The sequence below is a fragment of the Vitis vinifera genome, chromosome 1, assembly GCF_030704535.1.
Source record: "Vitis vinifera cultivar Pinot Noir 40024 chromosome 1, ASM3070453v1".
Lineage (NCBI taxonomy): Eukaryota > Viridiplantae > Streptophyta > Magnoliopsida > Vitales > Vitaceae > Vitis > Vitis vinifera.
In genome coordinates this window covers 16,775,942-16,783,071 of record NC_081805.1, presented here as the reverse complement: position 1 = coordinate 16,783,071, position 7,130 = coordinate 16,775,942, and positions in this window count along the sequence as shown.

Below are 7,130 nucleotides of genomic sequence, written 5' to 3'. Positions count from 1 at the left end.
CGAAAATTGGTAAAATCAGGGTCAGTGCCCGAAAATGATAGAATCCGGGCGAGTACCGGGAAAATGTAGAATCCGTCCGAGTACCCAAAAACTTTTCGAACGAGAACCGAAAATTGGCAGAAACAGGGTCAGTACCGGAAAATGATAGAATCCGGGCGAGTACCGGGAAAAGGTAGAATCCGTCCGAGTACCCAAAAACTTTCCGAACGAGAACCGAAAATTGGCAGAAACAGGGTCAGTACCGGAAAATGATAGAATCCGGGCGAGTACCGGGAAAATGTAGAATCCGTCCGAGTACCCAAAAACTTTCCGAACGATGACCGAAAATTGGCAGAAACAGGGTCAGTACCGGAAAATGATAGAATCAGGACGAGTACCGGGAAAATGTAGAATCCGTCCGAGTACCCAAAAACTTTCCGAACGAGAACCGAAAATTGGCAGAAACAAGGTCAGTACCGGAAAATGATAGAATCCAGGCGAGTACCGGGAAAAGGTAGAATCCGTCCGAGTACCCAAAAACTTTCCGAACGATGACCGAAAATTGGCTGAATCAGGGTCAGTACTGGAAAATGATAGAATCAGGACGAGTACCGGGAAAATGTAGAATCCGTCCGAGTACCCAAAAACTTTCCGAACGACGATCGAAAATTGGTAGAATCAGGGTCAGTACCAGAAAATGATAGAATCCGGGCGAGTACCGGGAAAATGTAGAATCCGTCCGAGTACCCAAAATCTTTCCGAACGACGATCGAAAATTGGTAGAATCAGGGTCAGTATCGGAAAATGATAGAATCCGGGCGAGTACCGGGAAAATGTAGAATCCGTCCGAGTACCCAAAAACTGTCCGAACGATGACCGAAAATTGGTAGAATCAGGGTCAGTGCCCGAAAATGATAGAATCCGGGCGAGTACCGGGAAAAGGTAGAATCCGTCCGAGTACCCAAAAACTTTCCGAACGAGAACCGAAAATTGGCAGAATCAGGGTCAGTACCGGAAAATGATAGAATCCGGGCGAGTACCGGGAAAAGGTAGAATCCGTCCGAGTACCCAAAAACTTTCCGAACGAGAACCGAAAATTGGCAGAATCAGGGTCAGTACCGAAAAATGATAGAATCCGGGCGAGTACCGGGAAAATGTAGAATCCGTCCGAGTACCATAAAACTTTCCGAACGAGGGCCGAAAATTGGTAGAATCAGGGTCAGTACCGGAAAATGATAGAATCCGGGCGAGTACCGGGAAAAGGTAGAATCCGTCCGAGTACCCAAAAACTGCCCAAACGATGACCGAAAATTGGTAGAATCAGGGTCAGTACCGGAAAATGATAGAATCAGGACGAGTACCGGGAAAATGTAGAATCCGTCCGAGTACCCAAAAACTTTCCGAACGAGAACCGAAAATTGGCAGAAACAGGGTCAGTACCGGAAAATGATAGAATCCGGACGAGTACCGGGAAATGGTAGAATCCGTCCGAGTACCCAAAAACTTTCCGAACGATGACCGAAAATTGGTAGAATCAGGGTCAGTACCGGAAAATGATAGAATCAGGACGAGTACCGGGAAAATGTAGAATCCGTCCGAGTACCCAAAAACTTTCCGAACGAGGACCGAAAATTGGCAGAATCAGGGTCAGTACCGGAAAATGATAGAATCCGGGCGAGTACCGGGAAAATGTAGAATCCGTCCGAGTACCCAAAAACTTTCCGAACGAGAACCGAAAATTGGCAGAAACAGGGTCAGTACCGGAAAATGATAGAATCCGGGCGAGTACCGGGAAAATGTAGAATCCGTCCGAGTACCCAAAAACTTTCCGAACGAGGACCGAAAATTGGTAAAATCAGGGTCAGTGCCCGAAAATGATAGAATCCGGGCGAGTACCGGGAAAATGTAGAATCCGTCCGAGTACCCAAAAACTTTCCGAACGAGAACCGAAAATTGGCAGAAACAGGGTCAGTACCGGAAAATGATAGAATCCGGGCGAGTACCGGGAAAAGGTAGAATCCGTCCGAGTACCCAAAAACTTTCCGAACGAGGACCGAAAATTGGTAAAATCAGGGTCAGTGCCCGAAAATGATAGAATCCGGGCGAGTACCGGGAAAAGGTAGAATCCGTCCGAGTACCCAAAAACTGCCCAAACGATGACCGAAAATTGGTAGAATCAGGGTCAGTACCGGAAAATGATAGAATCAGGACGAGTACCGAGAAAATGTAGAATCCGTCCGAGTACCCAAAAACTTTCCGAACGAGAACCGAAAATTGGCAGAAACAGGGTCAGTACCGGAAAATGATAGAATCCGGGCGAGTACCGGGAAATGGTAGAATCCGTCCGAGTACCCAAAAACTTTCCGAACGATGACCGAAAATTGGTAGAATCAGGGTCAGTACCGGAAAATGATAGAATCAGGACGAGTACCGGGAAAATGTAGAATCCGTCCGAGTACCCAAAAACTTTCCGAACGAGGACCGAAAATTGGCAGAATCAGGGTCAGTACCGGAAAATGATAGAATCCGGGCGAGTACCGGGAAAATGTAGAATCCGTCCGAGTACCCAAAAACTTTCCGAACGAGAACCGAAAATTGGCAGAAACAGGGTCAGTACCGGAAAATGATAGAATCCGGGCGAGTACCGGGAAAAGGTAGAATCCGTCCGAGTACCCAAAAACTGTCCGAACGAGAACCGAAAATTGGCAGAATCAGGGTCAGTACCGGAAAATGATAGAATCCGGGCGAGTACCGGGAAAATGTAGAATCCGTCCGAGTACCCAAAAACTTTCCGAACGAGGACCGAAAATTGGCAGAATCAGGGTCAGTACCGGAAAATGATAGAATCCGGGCGAGTACCGGGAAAATGTAGAATCCGTCCGAGTACCCAAAAACTTTCCGAACGAGAACCGAAAATTGGCAGAAACAGGGTCAGTACCGGAAAATGATAGAATCCGGGCGAGTACCGGGAAAATGTAGAATCCGTCCGAGTACCCAAAAACTTTCCGAACGAGGACCGAAAATTGGTAAAATCAGGGTCAGTGCCCGAAAATGATAGAATCCGGGCGAGTACCGGGAAAATGTAGAATCCGTCCGAGTACCCAAAAACTTTCCGAACGAGAACCGAAAATTGGCAGAAACAGGGTCAGTACCGGAAAATGATAGAATCCGGGCGAGTACCGGGAAAAGGTAGAATCCGTCCGAGTACCCAAAAACTTTCCGAACGAGGACCGAAAATTGGTAAAATCAGGGTCAGTGCCCGAAAATGATAGAATCCGGGCGAGTACCGGGAAAATGTAGAATCCGTCCGAGTACCCAAAAACTTTCCGAACGAGAACCGAAAATTGGCAGAAACAGGGTCAGTACCGGAAAATGATAGAATCCGGGCGAGTACCGGGAAAAGGTAGAATCCGTCCGAGTACCCAAAAACTTTCCGAACGATGACCGAAAATTGGTAGAATCAGGGTCAGTACCGGAAAATGATAGAATCCGGACGAGTACCGGGAAAATGTAGAATCCGTCCGAGTACCCAAAAACTTTCCGAACGAGAACCGAAAATTGGCAGAAACAGGGTCAGTACCGGAAAATGATAGAATCCGGGCGAGTACCGGGAAAAGGTAGAATCCGTCCGAGTACCCAAAAACTTTCCGAACGATGACCGAAAATTGGCAGAATCAGGGTCAGTACCGGAAAATGATAGAATCAGGACGAGTACCGGGAAAATGTAGAATCCGTCCGAGTACCCAAAAACTTTCCGAACGAGAACCGAAAATTGGCAGAAACAGGGACAGTACCGGAAAATGATAGAATCCGGGCGAGTACCGGGAAAAGGTAGAATCCGTCCGAGTACCCAAAAACTTTCCGAACGATGACCGAAAATTGGCAGAATCAGGGTCAGTACCGGAAAATGATAGAATCAGGACGAGTACCGGGAAAATGTAGAATCCGTCCGAGTACCCAAAAACTTTCCGAACGATGACCGAAAATTGGTAGAATCAGGGTCAGTGCCCGAAAATGATAGAATCCGGGCGAGTACCGGGAAAATGTAGAATCCGTCCGAGTACCCAAAAACTGTCCGAACGAGAACCGAAAATTGGCAGAATCAGGGTCAGTACCGGAAAATGATAGAATCCGGGCGAGTACCGGGAAAATGTAGAATCCGTCCGAGTACCCAAAAACTTTCCGAACGAGAACCGAAAATTGGCAGAAACAGGGTCAGTACCGGAAAATGATAGAATCCGGGCGAGTACCGGGAAAATGTAGAATCCGTCCGAGTACCCAAAAACTTTCCGAACGAGGACCGAAAATTGGTAAAATCAGGGTCAGTGCCCGAAAATGATAGAATCCGGGCGAGTACCGGGAAAATGTAGAATCCGTCCGAGTACCCAAAAACTTTTCGAACGAGAACCGAAAATTGGCAGAAACAGGGTCAGTACCGGAAAATGATAGAATCCGGGCGAGTACCGGGAAAAGGTAGAATCCGTCCGAGTACCCAAAAACTTTCCGAACGAGAACCGAAAATTGGCAGAAACAGGGTCAGTACCGGAAAATGATAGAATCCGGGCGAGTACCGGGAAAATGTAGAATCCGTCCGAGTACCCAAAAACTTTCCGAACGATGACCGAAAATTGGCAGAAACAGGGTCAGTACCGGAAAATGATAGAATCAGGACGAGTACCGGGAAAATGTAGAATCCGTCCGAGTACCCAAAAACTTTCCGAACGAGAACCGAAAATTGGCAGAAACAAGGTCAGTACCGGAAAATGATAGAATCCAGGCGAGTACCGGGAAAAGGTAGAATCCGTCCGAGTACCCAAAAACTTTCCGAACGATGACCGAAAATTGGCTGAATCAGGGTCAGTACTGGAAAATGATAGAATCAGGACGAGTACCGGGAAAATGTAGAATCCGTCCGAGTACCCAAAAACTTTCCGAACGACGATCGAAAATTGGTAGAATCAGGGTCAGTACCAGAAAATGATAGAATCCGGGCGAGTACCGGGAAAATGTAGAATCCGTCCGAGTACCCAAAATCTTTCCGAACGACGATCGAAAATTGGTAGAATCAGGGTCAGTATCGGAAAATGATAGAATCCGGGCGAGTACCGGGAAAATGTAGAATCCGTCCGAGTACCCAAAAACTGTCCGAACGATGACCGAAAATTGGTAGAATCAGGGTCAGTGCCCGAAAATGATAGAATCCGGGCGAGTACCGGGAAAAGGTAGAATCCGTCCGAGTACCCAAAAACTTTCCGAACGAGAACCGAAAATTGGCAGAATCAGGGTCAGTACCGGAAAATGATAGAATCCGGGCGAGTACCGGGAAAAGGTAGAATCCGTCCGAGTACCCAAAAACTTTCCGAACGAGAACCGAAAATTGGCAGAATCAGGGTCAGTACCGAAAAATGATAGAATCCGGGCGAGTACCGGGAAAATGTAGAATCCGTCCGAGTACCATAAAACTTTCCGAACGAGGGCCGAAAATTGGTAGAATCAGGGTCAGTACCGGAAAATGATAGAATCCGGGCGAGTACCGGGAAAAGGTAGAATCCGTCCGAGTACCCAAAAACTGCCCAAACGATGACCGAAAATTGGTAGAATCAGGGTCAGTACCGGAAAATGATAGAATCAGGACGAGTACCGGGAAAATGTAGAATCCGTCCGAGTACCCAAAAACTTTCCGAACGAGAACCGAAAATTGGCAGAAACAGGGTCAGTACCGGAAAATGATAGAATCCGGACGAGTACCGGGAAATGGTAGAATCCGTCCGAGTACCCAAAAACTTTCCGAACGATGACCGAAAATTGGTAGAATCAGGGTCAGTACCGGAAAATGATAGAATCAGGACGAGTACCGGGAAAATGTAGAATCCGTCCGAGTACCCAAAAACTTTCCGAACGAGGACCGAAAATTGGCAGAATCAGGGTCAGTACCGGAAAATGATAGAATCCGGGCGAGTACCGGGAAAATGTAGAATCCGTCCGAGTACCCAAAAACTTTCCGAACGAGAACCGAAAATTGGCAGAAACAGGGTCAGTACCGGAAAATGATAGAATCCGGGCGAGTACCGGGAAAATGTAGAATCCGTCCGAGTACCCAAAAACTTTCCGAACGAGGACCGAAAATTGGTAAAATCAGGGTCAGTGCCCGAAAATGATAGAATCCGGGCGAGTACCGGGAAAATGTAGAATCCGTCCGAGTACCCAAAAACTTTCCGAACGAGAACCGAAAATTGGCAGAAACAGGGTCAGTACCGGAAAATGATAGAATCCGGGCGAGTACCGGGAAAAGGTAGAATCCGTCCGAGTACCCAAAAACTTTCCGAACGAGGACCGAAAATTGGTAAAATCAGGGTCAGTGCCCGAAAATGATAGAATCCGGGCGAGTACCGGGAAAATGTAGAATCCGTCCGAGTACCCAAAAACTTTTCGAACGAGAACCGAAAATTGGCAGAAACAGGGTCAGTACCGGAAAATGATAGAATCCGGGCGAGTACCGGGAAAAGGTAGAATCCGTCCGAGTACCCAAAAACTTTCCGAACGAGAACCGAAAATTGGCAGAAACAGGGTCAGTACCGGAAAATGATAGAATCCGGGCGAGTACCGGGAAAATGTAGAATCCGTCCGAGTACCCAAAAACTTTCCGAACGAGACCGAAAATTGGCAGAAACAGGGTCAGTACCGGAAAATGATAGAATCAGGACGAGTACCGGGAAAATGTAGAATCCGTCCGAGTACCCAAAAACTTTCCGAACGAGAACCGAAAATTGGCAGAATCAGGGTCAGTACCGAAAAATGATAGAATCCGGGCGAGTACCGGGAAAATGTAGAATCCGTCCGAGTACCCAAAAACTTTCCGAACGATGACCGAAAATTGGCTGAATCAGGGTCAGTACCGGAAAATGATAGAATCAGGACGAGTACCGGGAAAATGTAGAATCCGTCCGAGTACCCAAAAACTGCCCAAACGATGACCGAAAATTGGTAGAATCAGGGTCAGTACCGGAAAATGATAGAATCAGGACGAGTACCGGGAAAATGTAGAATCCGTCCGAGTACCCAAAAACTTTCCGAACGAGAACCGAAAATTGGCAGAAACAGGGTCAGTACCGGAAAATGATAGAATCCGGGCGAGTACCGGGAAATGGTAG